The sequence below is a fragment of the Heterodontus francisci genome, chromosome 22 (assembly GCF_036365525.1).
Source record: "Heterodontus francisci isolate sHetFra1 chromosome 22, sHetFra1.hap1, whole genome shotgun sequence".
Lineage (NCBI taxonomy): Eukaryota > Metazoa > Chordata > Chondrichthyes > Heterodontiformes > Heterodontidae > Heterodontus > Heterodontus francisci.
In genome coordinates this window covers 38,815,636-38,836,945 of record NC_090392.1, presented here as the reverse complement: position 1 = coordinate 38,836,945, position 21,310 = coordinate 38,815,636, and the positions used below count along the sequence as shown (strand labels likewise).

Below are 21,310 nucleotides of genomic sequence, written 5' to 3'. Positions count from 1 at the left end.
GTCAAAGCAAAGTAAGAGAGCAATAAATAAGCAGAAAGTACACATAAACTCACACAATGCCACAACACGCTTCAGAAACAAGCACACAAACTCACACAGTCCGACAAAACGGTTCAGAAACCCGCAGACAAACTCACACAGTCCCAGAACACCGTTCAGAGACACATTAAACTCACACCGTCCCACAACACGCTGCAAAGCCACACACAAACTCACACGGTCCCACAGCACGGTTCAGAGACATACACAAACTTACACAGTCCCACAACACGGTTCAGACACGCACACACAATCTCACTCAGTCCCGCCGTTCATTTACAATACCTGTCGAGCACGATAGATCTTAAAACCAGAGACGTTCACCATCCTGACTGCACATATCCATTCCAGTAGCGAAAGGAGGAGCACTGGCTCCGGCCAGTTCTGATATAGCACGAGGCTTGTCAATCAAGTCATGCTCCACCCAGCCCAGATTGAGTCACCTACCAGGTCGCAGTTTACTGTGTGTCACAACCTGCCCCTCAGGTGTGGGAGATTCCAAGCTTAGTCTGTCGGTTAAAAGGGCATGGGGGCAGATTGGCCTTTTGCCATGTGGCAGTATCCTCAAAAAAAGCCTCTTTGCCTGGGAAACCGGGTCTAACGGTAGCTACCTGGAGACGAACCGTCAACATTGTGAGTGCAAAAGCAAACGAATGGTGGATGCTGGAAATCTGAAATGAAAAGAGAAAATGCAGGAAATGCGCAGCAACTCAGGCAGCACATCTGGAAAGACAAACAGTGTTAGACTTTCTGGTGGGTAGCCTTTCTTCACAACTGGATAAAGGTTAGAGATTGAACAGGTATAAAGCGAGTGCAGAGGCAGAGGGAAATGCGAAGGGGCAAGGTCTGGGATAGGGTGGAACTGTGGCCTGGAGAGTTTGTCTGTCAGGTGAAAGATTTCCGCAGCAGAACAGTGTGACATTGTTAAATGAGCTCTGTTTTGTGCTTCGTACAATTGTTGAATTGCCGCAACCGTTTTGACATTGTCCCCTTGTGAAATGGTTCTCCGACTGACGGAAAAAGTGCTGGGGAGAAATTTTGATTTGTACCACCAGATGGCAGAGATAAACAGATACCATCCCGCAGCGTCGATCTGGAAAAGCTGATGACTGGCAGGATTCTCCAGCTCACACGACCTGAGACTCGAATTCATTGAAACACTGGTTTGCAGTGTCTTGCGTGATTTTGCTGTGGTCGTCTCTGTGGCGCAATTGGCGAGCGCGTTCGGCTGTTAATTGAAAGATTGGTGGTTCAATCCCACCCAGGGACGTCGGCCCTTATTGAGCATTTCACTTAGCGCCCCTGGACGTGCTTGTTCTACTCTCTGTGTTTGCATTGGTGTCTTCTTTTCCTGATTATTTAACAACGCTGCTCTGATCCATTACCTGACTGTTTCCATGCATTCATGATAAGCAATTTTCAATGAAATGAGCAAAAACCATGCACAGACGTCGAACCCATATATTAAGGTCGGTCGGGCTTCGAAAAAAGCAATGCAAATTCATTCAATGGCTGCACAATCTGGGACTGTTCCACCGCTGGGATTAGGGAAAACAAGTTGAATGCGGTGGACCATTTTAATGATATTTTACCAGCATCAAATAAGTTCACTTTTATTGATGTACACTAAATGTCCCTGGCTGACATTGTTCCAGTCCACTGCTGACAGCTGATCAAAGCAGGTGTGGAATTGCTCGTGACAGCTGAGCACCAAGCGCTGAATTTTCTTCAGTTTTCAAATCCAATTCCACACATCGTGACTCAGAATCACTGCTCTGAGAGTGGGAAATCGCTGAAAATACTCAACAGAACGGGCAACTTGAGAAAACTCTTTCAATTTTTGTTGTACAGACTTTTCTTAAAACTTCAAACTGGACCATATGGCAATATAAAGCGTATGTGTGTGTCTGTGGCTGTGATGGTTCTATCGAAACTGAGAGTCTTGATGTTATGAGGGCGATGCATTGTGAGTGTTCAGTTGTAAATCTCCTTTTATTTTGAAAATATATATCAGGTTCTAAATATATAAATATTGTGCACTTGAGTATTATGGGTGTATCAGTGTGCTCATTCTGAATAAATGTGTGTGTGTATGTGCGTGTGTTACTTGTCAATGTATTTGTGTGTATCTGTGTTGTGTATACATTTTTCTATGTGTCAAAGCAAAGTAAGAGAGCAATAAATAAGCAGAAAGTACACATAAACTCACACAATGCCACAACACGGTTCAGAAACAAGCACACAAACTCACACAGTCCGACAAAACGGTTCAGAAACCCGCGGACAAACTCACACAGTCCTAGAACACCGTTCAGAGACACATTAAACTCACAGCGTCCCACAACACGCTGCAAAGCCACACACAAACTCACACGGTCCCACAGCACGGTTCAGAGACATACACAAACTTACACAGTCCCACAACACGGTTCAGACACGCACACACAATCTCACTCAGTCCCGCCGTTCATTTAAAATACCTGTCGAGCACGATAGATCTTAAAACCAGAGACGTTCACCATCCTGACTGCACATATCCATTCCAGTAGCGAAAGGAGGAGCACTGGCTCCGGCCAGTTCTGATATAGCACGAGGCTTGTCAATCAAGTCATGCTCCACCCAGCCCAGATTGAGTCACCTACCAGGTCGCAGTTTACTGTGTGTCAGAACCTGCCCCTCAGGTGTGGGAGATTCCAAGCTTAGTCTGTCGGTTAAAAGGGCATGGGGGCAGATTGGCCTTTTGCCATGTGGCAGTATCCTCAAAAAAAGCCTCTTTGCCTGGGAAACCGCGTCTAACGGTAGCGACCTGGAGACGAACCGTCAACATTGTGAGTGCAAAAGCAAACGAATGGTGGATGCTGGAAATCTGAAATGAAAAGAGAAAATGCAGGAAATGCGCAGCAACTCAGGCAGCACATCTGGAAAGACAAACAGTGTTAGACTTTCTGGTGGGTAGCCTTTCTTCACAACTGGATAAAGGTTAGAGATTGAACAGGTATAAAGCGAGTGCAGAGGCAGAGGGAAAGGCGAAGGGGCAAGGTGTGGGATAGGGTGGAACTGTGGCCTGGAGAGTTTGTCTGTCAGGTGAAAGATTTCCGCAGCAGAACAGTGTGACATTGTTAAATGAGCTCTGTTTTGTGCTTCGTACAATTGTTGAATTGCCGCAACCGTTTTGACATTGTCCCCTTGTGAAATGGTTCTCCGACTGACGGAAAAAGTGCTGGGGAGAAATTTTGAGTTGTACCACCAGATGGCAGAGATAAACAGATACCATCCCGCAGCGTCGATCTGGAAAAGCTGATGACTGGCAGGATTCTCCAGCTCACACGACCTGAGACTCGAATTCATTGAAACACTGGTTTGCAGTGTCTTGCGTGATTTTGCTGTGGTCGTCTCTGTGGCGCACTTGGCTAGTGCGTTTGGCTGTTAATCAAAAGATTGGTGGTTCAAGCCCACCCAAGGACGTCGGCCCTTATTGAGCGTTTCACTTAGCGCCCCTGGACGTGCTTGTTCTACTCTCTGTGTTTGCATTGGTATCTTCTTTTCCTGATTATTTAACAACGCTGCTCTGATCCATTACCTGACTGTTTCCATGCATTCATGATAAGCAATTTTCAATGAAATGAGCAAAAACCATGCACAGACGTCGAACCCATATAATAAGGTCAGTCGGGCTTCGAAAAAAGCAATGCAAATTCATTCAATGGCTGCACAATCTGGGACTGTTCCACCGCTGGGATTAGGGAAAACAAGTTGAATGCGGTGGACCATTTTAATGATATTTTACCTGCATCAAATAAGTTCACTTTTATTGATGTACACTAAAAGTCCCTGGCTGACATTGTTCCAGTCCACTGCTGACAGCTGATCAAAGCAGGTGTGGAATTGCTCGTGACAGCTGAGCACCAAGCGCTGAATTTTCTTCAGTTTTCAAATCCAATTCCACACATCGTGACTCAGAATCACTGCTCTGAGAGTGGGAAATCGCTGAAAATACTCAACAGGACGGGCAACTTGAGAAAACTCTTTCAATTTTTGTTGTACAGACTTTTCTTAAAACTTCAAACTGGACCATATGGCAATATAAAGCGTGTGTGTGTGTCTGTGGCTGTGATGGTTCTATCGAAACTGAGAGTCTTGATGTTATGAGGGCGATGCATTGTGAGTGTTCAGTTGTAAATCTCCTTTTATTTTGAAAGTATATATCAGGTTCTAAATATATAAATATTGTGCACTTGAGTATTATGGGTGTATCAGTGTGCTCATTCTGAATAAATGTGTGTGTGTATGTGCGTGTGTTACTTGTCAATGTATTTGTGTGTATCTGTGTTGTGTATACATTTTTCTATGTGTCAAAGCAAAGTAAGAGAGCAATAAATAAGCAGAAAGTACACATAAACTCACACAATGCCACAACACGGTTCAGAAACAAGCACACAAACTCACACAGTCCGACAAAACGGTTCAGAAACCCGCAGACAAACTCACACAGTCCTAGAACACCGTTCAGAGACACATTAAACTCACACCGTCCCACAACACGCTGCAAAGCCACACACAAACTCACACGGTCCCACAGCACGGTTCAGAGACATACACAAACTTACACAGTCCCACAACACGGTTCAGACACGCACACACAATCTCACTCAGTCCCGCCGTTCATTTAAAATACCTGTCGAGCACGATAGATCTTAAAACCAGAGACGTTCACCATCCTGACTGCACATATCCATTCCAGTAGCGAAAGGAGGAGCACTGGCTCCGGCCAGTTCTGATATAGCACGAGGCTTGTCAATCAAGTCATGCTCCACCCAGCCCAGATTGAGTCACCTACCAGGTCGCAGTTTACTGTGTGTCAGAACCTGCCCCTCAGGTGTGGGAGATTCCAAGCTTAGTCTGTCGGTTAAAAGGGCATGGGGGCAGATTGGCCTTTTGCCATGTGGCAGTATCCTCAAAAAAAGCCTCTTTGCCTGGGAAACCGCGTCTAACGGTAGCGACCTGGAGTCGAACCATCAACATTGTGAGTGCAAAAGCAAACGAATGGTGGATGCTGGAAATCTGAAATGAAAAGAGAAAATGCAGGAAATGCGCAGCAACTCAGGCAGCACATCTGGAAAGACAAACAGTGTTAGACTTTCTGGTGGGTAGCCTTTCTTCACAACTGGATAAAGGTTAGAGATTGAACAGGTATAAAGCGAGTGCAGAGGCAGAGGGAAAGGCGAAGGGGCAAGGTGTGGGATAGGGTGGAACTGTGGCCTGGAGAGTTTGTCTGTCAGGTGAAAGATTTCCGCAGCAGAACAGTGTGACATTGTTAAATGAGCTCTGTTTTGTGCTTCGTACAATTGTTGAATTGCCGCAACCGTTTTGACATTGTCCCCTTGTGAAATGGTTCTCCGACTGATGGAAAAAGTGCTGGGGAGAAATTTTGAGTTGTACCACCAGATGGCAGAGATAAACAGATACCATCCCGCAGCATCGATCTGGAAAAGCTGATGACTGGCAGGATTCTCCAGCTCACACGACCTGAGACTCGAATTCATTGAAACACTGGTTTGCAGTGTCTTGCGTGATTTTGCTGTGGTCGTCTCTGTGGCGCACTTGGCTAGTGCGTTTGGCTGTTAATCAAAAGATTGGTGGTTCAAGCCCACCCAGGGACATCGGCCCTTATTGAGCGTTTCACTTAGCGCCCCTGGACGTGCTTGTTCTACTCTCTGTGTTTGCATTGGTGTCTTCTTTTCCTGATTATTTAACAACGCTGCTCTGATCCATTACCTGACTGTTTCCATGCATTCATGATAAGCAATTTTCAATGAAATGAGCAAAAACCATGCACAGACGTCGAACCCATATATTAAGGACGGTCGGGCTTCGAAAAAAGCCTTGCAAATTCATTCCATGGCTGCACAATCTGGGACTGTTCCACCGATGGGATTAGGGAAAAGAAGTTGAATGCGGTGGACCATTTTAATGATATTTTACCTGCATCAAATAAGTTCACTTTTATTGATGTACACTAAACGTCCCTGGCTGACATTGTTCCAGTCCACTGCTGACAGCTGATCAAAGCAGGTGTGGAATTGCTCGTGACAGCTGAGCACCAAGCGCTGAATTTTCTTCAGTTTTCAAATCCAATTCCACACATTGTGACTCAGAATCACTGCTGTGAGAGTGGGAAATACTCAACAGGACGGGCAACTTGTGAAAACTCTTTCAATTTTTGTTGTAAAGACTTTTCTTAAAACTTCAAACTGGACCATATGGCAATATAAAGCGTGTGTGTGTGTCTGTGGCTGTGGCTGTGATGGTTCTATCGAAACTGAGAGTCTTGATGTTGTGAGGGCGATGCATTGTGAGTGTGTCAGTTGTAAATCTCCTTTTATTTTGATAATATATATCAGGTTCTAAATATATAAATATTGTGCACTTGAGTATTATGGGTGTATCAGTGTGCTCATTCTGAATAAATGCGTGTGTGTATGTGTGCGTGTGTTACTTCTCAATGTATTTGTGTGTATCTGTGTTGTCTATACATTTTTCTATGTGTCAAAGCAAAGTAAGAGAGCAATAAATAAGCAGAAAGTACACATAAACTCACACAATGCCACAACACGGTTCAGAAACATGCACACAAACTCACACAGTCCGACAAAACGGTTCAGAAACCCGCAGACAAACTCACACAGTCCCAGAACACCGTTGAGAGACACATTAAACTCACACCGTCCCACAACACGCTGCAAAGCCACACACAAACTCACACGGTCCCACAGCACGGTTCAGAGACATACACAAACTTACACAGTCCCACAACACGGTTCAGACACACACACACAATCTCACTCCGTCCCGCCGTTCATTTAAAATACCTGTCGAGCACGATAGATCTTAAAACCAGAGACGTTCAGCATCCTGACTGCACATATCCATTCCAGTAGCGAAAGGAGGAGCACTGGCTCCGGCCAGTTCTGATAGACCACGAGGCTTGTCAATCAAGTCATGCTCCACCCAGCCCAGATTGAGTCACCTACCCGGTCGCAGTTTACTGTGTGTCAGAACCTGCCCCTCAGGTGTGGGAGATTCCAAGCTTAGTCTGTCGGTTAAAAGGGCATGGGGGCAGATTGGCCTTTTGCCATGTGGCAGTATCCTCAAAAAAAGCCTCTTTGCCTGGGAAACCGGGTCTAACGGTAGCTACCTGGAGACGAACCGTCAACATTGTGAGTGCAAAAGCAAACGAATGGTGGATGCTGGAAATCTGAAATGATAAGAGAAAATGCAGGAAATGCGCAGTAACTCAGGCAGCACATCTGGAAAGACAAACAGTGTTCGACTTTCTGGTGGGTAGCCTTTCTTCACAACTGGATAAAGGTTAGAGATTGAACAGGTATAAAGCGAGTGCAGAGGCAGAGGGAAAGGCGAAGGGGCAAGGTGTGGGATAGGGTGGAACTGTGGCCTGGAGCGTTTGTCTGTCAGGGGAAAGATTTCCGCAGCAGAACAGTGTGACATTGTTAAATGAGCTCTGTTTTGTGCTTCGTACAATTGTTGAATTGCCGCAACCGTTTTGACATTGTCCCCTTGTGAAATGGTTCTCCGACTGACGGAAAAAGTGCTGGGGAGTAATTTTGATTTGTACCACCAGATGGCAGAGATAAACAGATACCATCCCGCAGCGTCGATCTGGAAAAGCTGATGACTGGCAGGATTCTCCAGCTCACACGACCTGAGACTCGAATTCATTGAAACACTGGTTTGCAGTGTCTTGGGTGATTTTGCTGTGGTTGTCTGTGTGGCGCAATTGGCTAGCGCGTTCGGCTGTTAACCGAAAGGTTGGTGGTTCAAGCCCACCCAGGGACGTCGGCCATTACTGAGCGTTTTACATAGCGCCCATGGACGTGCTTGTTCTACTCTCTGTGTTTGCATTGGTGTCTTCTTTTCCTGATTATTTAACAACGCTGCTCTGATCCATTACCTGACTGTTTCCATGCATTCATGATAAGCAATTTTCAATCAAATGAGCAAAAACCATGCACAGACGTCGAACCCATATATTAAGGTCGGTCGGGCTTCGAAAAAAGCAATGCAAATTCATTCAATGGCTGCACAATCTGGGACTGTTCCACCGCTGGGATTAGGGAAAACAAGTTGAATGCGGTGGACCATTTTAATGATATTTTACCTGCATCAAATAAGTTCACTTTTATTGATGTACACTAAAAGTCCCTGGCTGACATTGTTCCAGTCCACTGCTGACAGCTGATCAAAGCAGGTGTGGAATTGCTCGTGACAGCTGAGCACCAAGCGCTGAATTTTCTTCAGTTTTCAAATCCAATTCCACACATCGTGACTCAGAATCACTGCTGTGAGAGTGGGAAATACTCAACAGGACGGGCAACTTGTGAAAACTCTTTCAATTTTTGTTGTAAAGACTTTTCTTAAAACTTCAAACTGGACCATATGGCAATATAAAGCGTGTGTGTGTGTCTGTGGCTGTGGCTGCGATGGCTCTATCGAAACTGAGAGTCTTGATGTTGTGAGGGCGATGCATTGTGAGTGTGTCAGTTGTAAATCTCCTTTTATTTTGATAATATATATCAGGTTCTAAATATATAAATATTGTGCACTTGAGTATTATGGGTGTATCAGTGTGCTCATTCTGAATAAATGCGTGTGTGTATGTGTGCGTGTGTTACTTCTCAATGTATTTGTGTGTATCTGTGTTGTCTATACATTTTTCTATGTGTCAAAGCAAAGTAAGAGAGCAATAAATAAGCAGAAAGTACACATAAACTCACACAATGCCACAACACGGTTCAGAAACATGCACACAAACTCACACAGTCCGACAAAACGGTTCAGAAACCCGCAGACAAACTCACACAGTCCCAGAACACCGTTCAGAGACACATTAAACTCACACCGTCCCACAACACGCTGCAAAGCCACACACAAACTCACACGGTCCCACAGCACGGTTCAGAGACATACACAAACTTACACAGTCCCACAACACGGTTCAGACACACACACACAATCTCACTCCGTCCCGCCGTTCATTTAAAATACCTGTCGAGCACGATAGATCTTAAAACCAGAGACGTTCACCATCCTGACTGCACATATCCATTCCAGTAGCGAAAGGAGGAGCACTGGCTCCGGCCAGTTCTGATAGACCACGAGGCTTGTCAATCAAGTCATGCTCCACCCAGCCCAGATTGAGTCACCTACCCGGTCGCAGTTTACTGTGTGTCAGAACCTGCCCCTCAGGTGTGGGAGATTCCAAGCTTAGTCTGTCGGTTAAAAGGGCATGGGGGCAGATTGGCCTTTTGCCATGTGGCAGTATCCTCAAAAAAAGCCTCTTTGCCTGGGAAACCGGGTCTAACGGTAGCTACCTGGAGACGAACCGTCAACATTGTGAGTGCAAAAGCAAACGAATGGTGGATGCTGGAAATCTGAAATGAAAAGAGAAAATGCAGGAAATGCGCAGCAACTCAGGCAGCACATCTGGAAAGACAAACAGTGTTCGACTTTCTGGTGGGTAGCCTTTCTTCACAACTGGATAAAGGTTAGAGATTGAACAGGTATAAAGCGAGTGCAGAGGCAGAGGGAAAGGCGAAGGGGCAAGGTGTGGGATAGGGTGGAACTGTGGCCTGGAGCGTTTGTCTGTCAGGGGAAAGATTTCCGCAGCAGAACAGTGTGACATTGTTAAATGAGCTCTGTTTTGTGCTTCGTACAATTGTTGAATTGCCGCAACCGTTTTGACATTGTCCCCTTGTGAAATGGTTCTCCGACTGATGGAAAAAGTGCTGGGGAGAAATTTTGATTTGTACCACCAGATGGCAGAGATAAACAGATACCATCCCGCAGCGTCGATCTGGAAAAGCTGATGACTGGCAGGATTCTCCAGCTCACACGACCTGAGACTCGAATTCATTGAAACACTGGTTTGCAGTGTCTTGGGTGATTTTGCTGTGGTTGTCTGTGTGGCGCAATTGGCTAGCGCGTTCGGCTGTTAACCGAAAGGTTGGTGGTTCAAGCCCACCCAGGGACGTCGGCCATTACTGAGCGTTTTACTTAGCGCCCATGGACGTGCTTGTTCTACTCTCTGTGTTTGCATTGGTGTCTTCTTTTCCTGATTATTTAACAACGCTGCTCTGATCCATTACCTGACTGTTTCCATGCATTCATGATAAGCAATTTTCAATCAAATGAGCAAAAACCATGCACAGACGTCGAACCCATATATTCAGGTCGGTCGGGCTTCGAAAAAAGCAATGCAAATTCATTCAATGGCTGCACAATCTGGGACTGTTCCACCGCTGGGATTAGGGAAAACAAGTTGAATGCGGTGGACCATTTTAATGATATTTTACCTGCATCAAATAAGTTCACTTTTATTGATGTACACTAAAAGTCCCTGGCTGACATTGTTCCAGTCCACTGCTGACAGCTGATCAAAGCAGGTGTGGAATTGCTCGTGACAGCTGAGCACCAAGCGCTGAATTTTCTTCAGTTTTCAAATCCAATTCCACACATCGTGACTCAGAATCACTGCTGTGAGAGTGGGAAATCGCTGCAAATACTCAACAGGACGGGCAACTTGTGAAAACTCTTTCAATTTTTGTTGTACAGACTTTTCTTAAAACTTCAAACTGGACCATATTGCAATATAAAGCGTGTGTGTGTGTCTGTGGCTGTGGCTGTGATGGTTCTATCGAAACTGAGAGTCTTGATGTTATGAGGGCGATGCATTGTGAGTGTGTCAGTTGTAAATCTCCTTTTATTTTGATAATATATATCAGGTTCTAAATATATAAATATTGTGCACTTGAGTATTATGGGTGTATCAGTGTGCTCATTCTGAATAAATGTGTGTGTGTGTGTGCGTGTGTTACTTCTCAATGTATTTGTGTGTATCTGTGTTGTGTATACATTTTTCTATGTGTCAAAGCAAAGTAAGAGAGCAATAAATAAGCAGAAAGTACACATAAACTCACACAATGCCACAACACGGTTCAGAAACATGCACACAAACTCACATAGTCCGACAAAACGGTTCAGAAACCCGCAGACAAACTCACACAGTCCTAGAACACCGTTCAGAGACACATTAAACTCACACCGTCCCACAACACGCTGCAAAGCCACACACAAACTCACACGGTCCCACAGTACGGTTCAGAGACATACACAAACTTACACAGTCCCACAACACGGTTCAGACACGCACACACAATCTCACTCAGTCCCGCCGTTCATTTAAAATACCTGTCGAGCACGATAGATCTAAAAACCAGAGACGTTCACCATCCTGACTGCACATATCCATTCCAGTAGCGAAAGGAGGAGCACTGGCTCCGGCCAGTTCTGATGGATCACGAGGCTTGTCAATCAAGTCATGCTCCACCCAGCCCAGATTGAGTCACCTGCCAGGTCGCAGTTTACTGTGTGTCAGAACCTGCCCCTCAGGTGTGGGAGATTCCAAGCTTAGTCTGTCGGTTAAAAGGGCATGGGGGCAGATTGGCCTTTTGCCATGTGGCAGCATCCTCAATAAAAGCCTCTTTTGCCTGGGAAACCGGGTCTAACGGTAGCTACCTGGAGACGAACCATCAACATTGTGAGTGCAAAAGCAAACGAATGGTGGATGCTGGAAATCTGAAATGAAAAGAGAAAATGCAGGAAATGCGCAGCAACTCAGGCAGCACATCTGGAAAGACAAACAGTGTTAGACTTTCTGGTGGGTAGCCTTTCTTCACAACTGGATAAAGGTTAGAGATTGAACAGGTATAAAGCGAGTGCATAGGCAGAGGGAAAGGCGAAGGGGCAAGGTGTGGGATAGGGTGGAACTGTGGCCTGGAGAGTTTGTCTGTCAGGGGAAAGATTTCCGCAGCAGAACAGTGTGACATTGTTAAATGAGCTCTGTTTTGTTCTTCGTACAATTGTTGAATTGCCGTAACCGTTTTGACATTGTCCCCTTGTGAAATGGTTCTCCGACTGACGGAAAAAGTGCTGGGGAGAAATTTTGATTTGTACCACCAGATGGCAGAGATAAACAGATACCATCCCGCAGCGTCGATCTGGAAAAGCTGATGACTGGCAGGATTCTCCAGCTCACACGACCTCAGACTCGAATTCATTGAAACACTGGTTTGCAGTGTCTTGGGTGATTATGCTGTGGTCGTCTCTGTGGCACAATTGGCTAGCGCGTTCGGCTGTTATCTGAAAGGTTGGTGGTTCAGCCCACCCAGGGACGTTGGCCGTTATTGAGCGTTTTACTTATCGCCCCTGGACGTGCTTGTTCTACTCTCTGTGTTTGCATTGATGTCTTCTTTTCCTGATTATTTAACAACGCTGCTCTGATCCATTACCTGACTGTTTCCATGCATTCATGATAAGCAATTTTCAATGAAATGAGCAAAAACCATGCACAGACGTCGAACCCATATATTAAGGTCGGTCGGGCTTCGAAAAAAGCAATGCAAATTCATTCAATGGCTGCACAATCTGGGACTGTTCCACCGCTGGGATTAGGGAAAACAAGTTGAATGCGGTGGACCATTTTAATGATATTTTACCTGCATCAAATAAGTTCACTTTTATTGATGTACACTAAAAGTCCCTGGCTGACATTGTTCCAGTCCACTGCTGACAGCTGATCAAAGCAGGTGTGGAATTGCTCGTGACAGCTGAGCACCAAGCGCTGAATTTTCTTCAGTTTTCAAATCCAATTCCACACATCGTGATTCAGAATCACTGCTGTGAGAGTGGGAAATCGCTGCAAATACTCAACAGGACGGGCAACTTGTGAAAACTCTTTCAATTTTTGTTGTACAGACTTTTCTTAAAACTTCAAACTGGACCATATGGCAATATAAAGCGTGTGTGTGTGTCTGTGGCTGTGGCTGTGATGGTTCTATCGAAACTGAGAGTCTTGATGTTATGAGGGCGATGCATTGTGAGTGTGTCAGTTGTAAATCTCCTTTTATTTTGATAATATATATCAGGTTCTAAATATATAAATATTGTGCACTTGAGTATTATGGGTGTATCAGTGTGCTCATTCTGAATAAATGTGTGTGTGTGTGTTACTTCTCAATGTATTTGTGTGTATCTGTGTTGTGTATACATTTTCCTATGTGTCAAAGCAAAGTAAGAGAGCAATAAATAAGCAGAAAGTACACATAAACTCACACAATGCCACAACACGGTTCAGAAACATGCACACAAACTCACACAGTCCGACAAAACGGTTCAGAAACCCGCAGACAAACTCACACAGTCCCAGAACACCGTTCAGAGACACATTAAACTCACACCGTCCCACAACACGCTGCAAAGCCACACACAAACTCACACGGTCCCACAGCACGGTTCAGAGACATACACAAACTTACACAGTCCCACAACACGGTTCAGACACACACACACAATCTCACTCCGTCCCGCCGTTCATTTAAAATACCTGTCGAGCACGATAGATCTTAAAACCAGAGACGTTCACCATCCTGACTGCACATATCCATTCCAGTAGCGAAAGGAGGAGCACTGGCTCCGGCCAGTTCTGATAGACCACGAGGCTTGTCAATCAAGTCATGCTCCACCCAGCCCAGATTGAGTCACCTACCCGGTCGCAGTTTACTGTGTGTCAGAACCTGCCCCTCAGGTGTGGGAGATTCCAAGCTTAGTCTGTCGGTTAAAAGGGCATGGGGGCAGATTGGCCTTTTGCCATGTGGCAGTATCCTCAAAAAAAGCCTCTTTGCCTGGGAAACCGGGTCTAACGGTAGCTACCTGGAGACGAACCGTCAACATTGTGAGTGCAAAAGCAAACGAATGGTGGATGCTGGAAATCTGAAATGAAAAGAGAAAATGCAGGAAATGCGCAGCAACTCAGGCAGCACATCTGGAAAGACAAACAGTGTTCGACTTTCTGGTGGGTAGCCTTTCTTCACAACTGGATAAAGGTTAGAGATTGAACAGGTATAAAGCGAGTGCAGAGGCAGAGGGAAAGGCGAAGGGGCAAGGTGTGGGATAGGGTGGAACTGTGGCCTGGAGCGTTTGTCTGTCAGGGGAAAGATTTCCGCAGCAGAACAGTGTGACATTGTTAAATGAGCTCTGTTTTGTGCTTCGTACAATTGTTGAATTGCCGCAACCGTTTTGACATTGTCCCCTTGTGAAATGGTTCTCCGACTGATGGAAAAAGTGCTGGGGAGAAATTTTGATTTGTACCACCAGATGGCAGAGATAAACAGATACCATCCCGCAGCGTCGATCTGGAAAAGCTGATGACTGGCAGGATTCTCCAGCTCACACGACCTGAGACTCGAATTCATTGAAACACTGGTTTGCAGTGTCTTGGGTGATTTTGCTGTGGTTGTCTGTGTGGCGCAATTGGCTAGCGCGTTCGGCTGTTAACCGAAAGGTTGGTGGTTCAAGCCCACCCAGGGACGTCGGCCATTACTGAGCGTTTTACTTAGCGCCCATGGACGTGCTTGTTCTACTCTCTGTGTTTGCATTGGTGTCTTCTTTTCCTGATTATTTAACAACGCTGCTCTGATCCATTACCTGACTGTTTCCATGCATTCATGATAAGCAATTTTCAATCAAATGAGCAAAAACCATGCACAGACGTCGAACCCATATATTCAGGTCGGTCGGGCTTCGAAAAAAGCAATGCAAATTCATTCAATGGCTGCACAATCTGGGACTGTTCCACCGCTGGGATTAGGGAAAACAAGTTGAATGCGGTGGACCATTTTAATGATATTTTACCTGCATCAAATAAGTTCACTTTTATTGATGTACACTAAAAGTCCCTGGCTGACATTGTTCCAGTCCACTGCTGACAGCTGATCAAAGCAGGTGTGGAATTGCTCGTGACAGCTGAGCACCAAGCGCTGAATTTTCTTCAGTTTTCAAATCCAATTCCACACATCGTGACTCAGAATCACTGCTGTGAGAGTGGGAAATCGCTGCAAATACTCAACAGGACGGGCAACTTGTGAAAACTCTTTCAATTTTTGTTGTACAGACTTTTCTTAAAACTTCAAACTGGACCATATTGCAATATAAAGCGTGTGTGTGTGTCTGTGGCTGTGGCTGTGATGGTTCTATCGAAACTGAGAGTCTTGATGTTATGAGGGCGATGCATTGTGAGTGTGTCAGTTGTAAATCTCCTTTTATTTTGATAATATATATCAGGTTCTAAATATATAAATATTGTGCACTTGAGTATTATGGGTGTATCAGTGTGCTCATTCTGAATAAATGTGTGTGTGTGTGTGCGTGTGTTACTTCTCAATGTATTTGTGTGTATCTGTGTTGTGTATACATTTTTCTATGTGTCAAAGCAAAGTAAGAGAGCAATAAATAAGCAGAAAGTACACATAAACTCACACAATGCCACAACACGGTTCAGAAACATGCACACAAACTCACATAGTCCGACAAAACGGTTCAGAAACCCGCAGACAAACTCACACAGTCCTAGAACACCGTTCAGAGACACATTAAACTCACACCGTCCCACAACACGCTGCAAAGCCACACACAAACTCACACGGTCCCACAGTACGGTTCAGAGACATACACAAACTTACACAGTCCCACAACACGGTTCAGACACGCACACACAATCTCACTCAGTCCCGCCGTTCATTTAAAATACCTGTCGAGCACGATAGATCTAAAAACCAGAGACGTTCACCATCCTGACTGCACATATCCATTCCAGTAGCGAAAGGAGGAGCACTGGCTCCGGCCAGTTCTGATGGATCACGAGGCTTGTCAATCAAGTCATGCTCCACCCAGCCCAGATTGAGTCACCTGCCAGGTCGCAGTTTACTGTGTGTCAGAACCTGCCCCTCAGGTGTGGGAGATTCCAAGCTTAGTCTGTCGGTTAAAAGGGCATGGGGGCAGATTGGCCTTTTGCCATGTGGCAGCATCCTCAATAAAAGCCTCTTTTGCCTGGGAAACCGGGTCTAACGGTAGCTACCTGGAGACGAACCATCAACATTGTGAGTGCAAAAGCAAACGAATGGTGGATGCTGGAAATCTGAAATGAAAAGAGAAAATGCAGGAAATGCGCAGCAACTCAGGCAGCACATCTGGAAAGACAAACAGTGTTAGACTTTCTGGTGGGTAGCCTTTCTTCACAACTGGATAAAGGTTAGAGATTGAACAGGTATAAAGCGAGTGCATAGGCAGAGGGAAAGGCGAAGGGGCAAGGTGTGGGATAGGGTGGAACTGTGGCCTGGAGAGTTTGTCTGTCAGGGGAAAGATTTCCGCAGCAGAACAGTGTGACATTGTTAAATGAGCTCTGTTTTGTTCTTCGTACAATTGTTGAATTGCCGTAACCGTTTTGACATTGTCCCCTTGTGAAATGGTTCTCCGACTGACGGAAAAAGTGCTGGGGAGAAATTTTGATTTGTACCACCAGATGGCAGAGATAAACAGATACCATCCCGCAGCGTCGATCTGGAAAAGCTGATGACTGGCAGGATTCTCCAGCTCACACGACCTCAGACTCGAATTCATTGAAACACTGGTTTGCAGTGTCTTGGGTGATTATGCTGTGGTCGTCTCTGTGGCACAATTGGCTAGCGCGTTCGGCTGTTATCTGAAAGGTTGGTGGTTCAGCCCACCCAGGGACGTTGGCCGTTATTGAGCGTTTTACTTATCGCCCCTGGACGTGCTTGTTCTACTCTCTGTGTTTGCATTGATGTCTTCTTTTCCTGATTATTTAACAACGCTGCTCTGATCCATTACCTGACTGTTTCCATGCATTCATGATAAGCAATTTTCAATGAAATGAGCAAAAACCATGCACAGACGTCGAACCCATATATTAAGGTCGGTCGGGCTTCGAAAAAAGCAATGCAAATTCATTCAATGGCTGCACAATCTGGGACTGTTCCACCGCTGGGATTAGGGAAAACAAGTTGAATGCGGTGGACCATTTTAATGATATTTTACCTGCATCAAATAAGTTCACTTTTATTGATGTACACTAAAAGTCCCTGGCTGACATTGTTCCAGTCCACTGCTGACAGCTGATCAAAGCAGGTGTGGAATTGCTCGTGACAGCTGAGCACCAAGCGCTGAATTTTCTTCAGTTTTCAAATCCAATTCCACACATCGTGATTCAGAATCACTGCTGTGAGAGTGGGAAATCGCTGCAAATACTCAACAGGACGGGCAACTTGTGAAAACTCTTTCAATTTTTGTTGTACAGACTTTTCTTAAAACTTCAAACTGGACCATATGGCAATATAAAGCGTGTGTGTGTGTCTGTGGCTGTGGCTGTGATGGTTCTATCGAAACTGAGAGTCTTGATGTTATGAGGGCGATGCATTGTGAGTGTGTCAGTTGTAAATCTCCTTTTATTTTGATAATATATATCAGGTTCTAAATATATAAATATTGTGCACTTGAGTATTATGGGTGTATCAGTGTGCTCATTCTGAATAAATGTGTGTGTGTGTGTTACTTCTCAATGTATTTGTGTGTATCTGTGTTGTGTATACATTTTCCTATGTGTCAAAGCAAAGTAAGAGAGCAATAAATAAGCAGAAAGTACACATAAACTCACAGAATGCCACAACACGGTTCAGAAACAAGCACACAAACTCACACAGTCCGACAAAACGGTTCAGAAACCCGCAGACAAACTCACACAGTCCAAGAACACCGTTCAGAGACACATTAAACTCACACCGTCCCACAACACGCTGCAAAGCCACACACAAACTCACACGGTCCCACAGCATGGTTCAGAGACATACACAAACTTACACAGTCCCACAACACGGTTCAGACACGCACACACAATCTCACTCAGTCCCGCCATTCATTTAAAATACCTGTCGAGCACGATAGATCTTAAAACCAGAGACGTTCACCATCCTGACTGCACATATCCATTCCAGTAGCGAAAGGAGGAGCACTGGCTCCGGCCAGTTCTGATATAGCACGAGGCTTGTCAATCAAGTCATGCTCCACCCAGCCCAGATTGAGTCACCTACCAGGTCGCAGTTTACTGTGTGTCAGAACCTGCCCCTCAGGTGTGGGAGATTCCAAGCTTAGTCTGTCGGTTAAAAGGGCATGGGGGCAGATTGGCATTTTGCCATGTGGCAGTATCCTCAAAAAAAGCCTCTTTGCCTGGGAAACCGGGTCTAACGGTAGCTACCTGGAGACGAACCATCAACATTGTGAGTGCAAAAGCAAACGAATGGTGGATGCTGGAAATCTGAAATGAAAAGAGAAAATGCAGGAAATGCGCAGCAACTCAGGCAGCACATCTGGAAAGACAAACAGTGTTAGACTTTCTGGTGGGTAGCCTTTCTTCACAACTGGATAAAGGTTAGGGATTGAACAGGTATAAAGCGAGTGCAGAGGCAGAGGGAAAGGCGAAGGGGCAAGGTGTGGGATAGGGTGGAACTGTGGCCTGGAGAGTTTGTCTGTCAGGGGAAAGATTTCCGCAGCAGAACAGTGTGACATTGTTAAATGAGCTCTGTTTTGTGCTTCGTACAATTGTTGAATTGCCGCAACCGTTTTGACATTGTCCCCTTGTGAAATGGTTCTCCGACTGACGGAAAAAGTGCTGGGGAGAAATTTTGATTTGTACCACCAGATGGCAGAGATAAACAGATACCATCCCGCAGCGTCGATCTGGAAAAGCTGATGACTGGCAGCATTCTCCAGCTCACACGACCTGAGACTCGAATTAATTGAAGCACTGGTTGGCAGTGTCTTGGATAATTTTGTTGTGGTCGAGTCTGTGGCGCAATTGGCTAGCGCGTTCGGCTGTTAACCGAAAAGTTGGTGGTTCAAGCCCACCCAGGGACGTCGGCCATTATTCAGCGTTTTACTTAGCGCCCCTGGACGTGCTTGTTCTACTCTCTGTGTTTGCATTCGTGTCTTCTTTTCCTGATTATTTAACAACGCTGCTCTGATCCATTACCTGACTGTTTCCATGCATTGATGATAAGCAATTTTCAATGAAATGAGCAAAAACCATGCACAGACGTCGAACCCATATATTAAGGACGGTCGGGCTTCGAAAAAAGCAATGCAAATTCATTCAATGGCTGCACAATCTGGGACTGTTCCACCGCTGGGATTAGGGAAAGCAAGTTGAATGCGGTGGACCATTTTAATTATATTTTACCTGCATCAAATAAGTTCACTTTTATTGATGTACGCTAAAAGTCCCTGGCTGACATTGTTCCAGTCCACTGCTGACAGCTGATCAAAGCAGGTGTGGAATTGCTCGTGACAGCTGAGCACCAAGCGCTGTATTTTCTTCAGTTTTCAAATCCAATTCCACACATCGTGACTCAGAATCACTGCTGTGAGAGTGGGAAATCGCTGCAAATACTCAACAGGACGGGCAACTTGTGAAAACTCTTTCAATTTTTGTTGTACAGACTTTTCTTAAAACTTCAAACTGGACCATATGGCAATATAAAGTGTGTGTGTGTGTCTGTGGCTGTGGCTGTGATGGTTCTATCGAAACTGAGAGTCTTGATGTTATGAGGGCGATGCATTGTGAGTGTGTCAGTTGTAAATCTCCTTTTATTTTGATAATATATATCAGGTTCTAAATATATAAATATTGTGCACTTGAGTATTATGGGTGTATCAGTGTGCTCATGCTGAATAAATGTGTGTGTGTGTGTGTGCGTGTGTTACTTCTCAATGTATTTGTGTGTATCTGTGTTGTGTATACATTTTTCTATGTGTCAAAGCAAAGTAAGAGAGCAGTAAATAAACAGAAAGTACACGTAAACTCACACAATGCCACAACACGGTTCAGAAACATGCACACAAACTCACACAGTCCGACAAAATGGTTCAGAAACCCGCAGACAAATTCACACAGTCCAAGAACACCGTTCAGAGACACATTAAACTCACACCGTGCCACAACACGCTGCAAAGCCACACACAAACTCACACGGTCCCTCAGCACGGTTCAGAGACATACACAAACTTACACAGTCCCACAACACGGTTCAGACACGCACACACAATCTCACTCAGTCCCGCCGTTCATTTAAAATACCTGTCGAGCACGATAGATCTTAAAACCAGAGACGTTCACCATCCTGACTGCACATATCCATTCCAGTAGCGAAAGGGGGAGCACTGGCTCCGGCCAGTTCTGATATAGCACGAGGCTTGTCAATCAAGTCATGCTCCACCCAGCCCAGATTGAGTCACCTACCAGGTCGCAGTTTACTGTGTGTCAGAACCTGCCCCTCTGGTGTGGAAGATTCCAAGCTTAGTCTGTCGGTTAAAAGGGCATGGGGGCAGATTGGCCTTTTGCCATGTGGCAGTATCCTCAATAAAAGCCTCTTTGCCTGGGAAACCGGGTCTAACGGTAGCTGTCTGGATACGAACCGTCAACATTGTGAGTGCAAAAGCAAACGAACGGTGGATGCTGGAAATCTGAAATGAAAAGAGAAAATGCAGGAAATGCGCAGCAACTCAGGCAGCACATCTGGAAAGACAAACAGTGTTAGACTTTCTGGTGGGTAGTCTTTCTTCACAACTGGATAAAGGTTAGAGATTGAACAGGTATAAAGCGAGTGCAGAGGCAGAGGGAAAGGCGAAGGGGCAAGGTCTGGGATAGGGTGGAACTGTGGCCTGGAGAGTTTGTCTGTCAGGGGAAAGATTTCCGCAGCAGAACAGTGTGACATTGTTAAGTGAGCTCTGTTTTGTGCTTCGTACAATTGTTGAATTGCCGCAACCGTTTTGACATTGTCCCCTTGTGAAATGGTTCTCCGACTGACGGAAAAAGTGCTGGGGAGAAATTTTGATTTGTACCACCAGATGGCAGAGATAAACAGATACCATCCCGCAGCGTCGATCTGGAAAAGCTGATGACTGGCAGGATTCTCCAGCTCACACGACCTGAGACTCGAATTCATTGAAACACTGGTTTGCAGTGTCTTGCGTGATTTTGCTGCGGTCGTCTCTGTGGCGCAATTGGCTAATGCGTTAGGCTGTTAATCGAAAGGTTGGTGGTTCAAGCCCACCCAGGGACGTCGGCCCTTATTGAGCGTTTCATTTAGCGCCCCTGGACGTGCTTGTTCCACTCTCTGTGTTTGCATTGGTGTCTTCTTTACCTGATTATTTAACAACGATGCTCTGATCCATTACCTGACTGTTTCCATACATTCATGATAAGCAATTTTCAATGAAATGAGCAAAAACCATGCACAGATGTCGAACCCATGCTAAATATATTAAGGTCGGTCGGGCTTCGAAAAAA

General features: G+C 45.3%; 6 non-coding genes across 6 annotated transcripts; all 6 read left to right on the top strand.

Moving 5' to 3' along the window:
* The first annotated feature begins 1,235 nt into the window (after window positions 1-1,235).
* trnan-guu (transfer RNA asparagine (anticodon GUU)) lies at window positions 1,236-1,309 on the top strand. The gene has a single exon. It is a non-coding gene; the product is annotated as a tRNA-Asn (tRNA).
* Window positions 1,310-5,625: 4,316 nt separating this feature from the next.
* trnan-guu (transfer RNA asparagine (anticodon GUU)) lies at window positions 5,626-5,699 on the top strand. Its single transcript has one exon. It is a non-coding gene; the product is annotated as a tRNA-Asn (tRNA).
* Window positions 5,700-7,819: 2,120 nt separating this feature from the next.
* Window positions 7,820-7,893, top strand: trnan-guu (transfer RNA asparagine (anticodon GUU)). Its single transcript has one exon. It is a non-coding gene; the product is annotated as a tRNA-Asn (tRNA).
* Window positions 7,894-10,013: 2,120 nt separating this feature from the next.
* Window positions 10,014-10,087, top strand: trnan-guu (transfer RNA asparagine (anticodon GUU)). Its single transcript has one exon. It is a non-coding gene; the product is annotated as a tRNA-Asn (tRNA).
* A 4,322-nt stretch (window positions 10,088-14,409) lies between these two features.
* On the top strand, window positions 14,410-14,483 carry trnan-guu (transfer RNA asparagine (anticodon GUU)). The gene has a single exon. It is a non-coding gene; the product is annotated as a tRNA-Asn (tRNA).
* A 4,319-nt stretch (window positions 14,484-18,802) lies between these two features.
* trnan-guu (transfer RNA asparagine (anticodon GUU)) lies at window positions 18,803-18,879 on the top strand. The gene has a single exon. It is a non-coding gene; the product is annotated as a tRNA-Asn (tRNA).
* The last annotated feature ends 2,431 nt before the right edge of the window (window positions 18,880-21,310 follow it).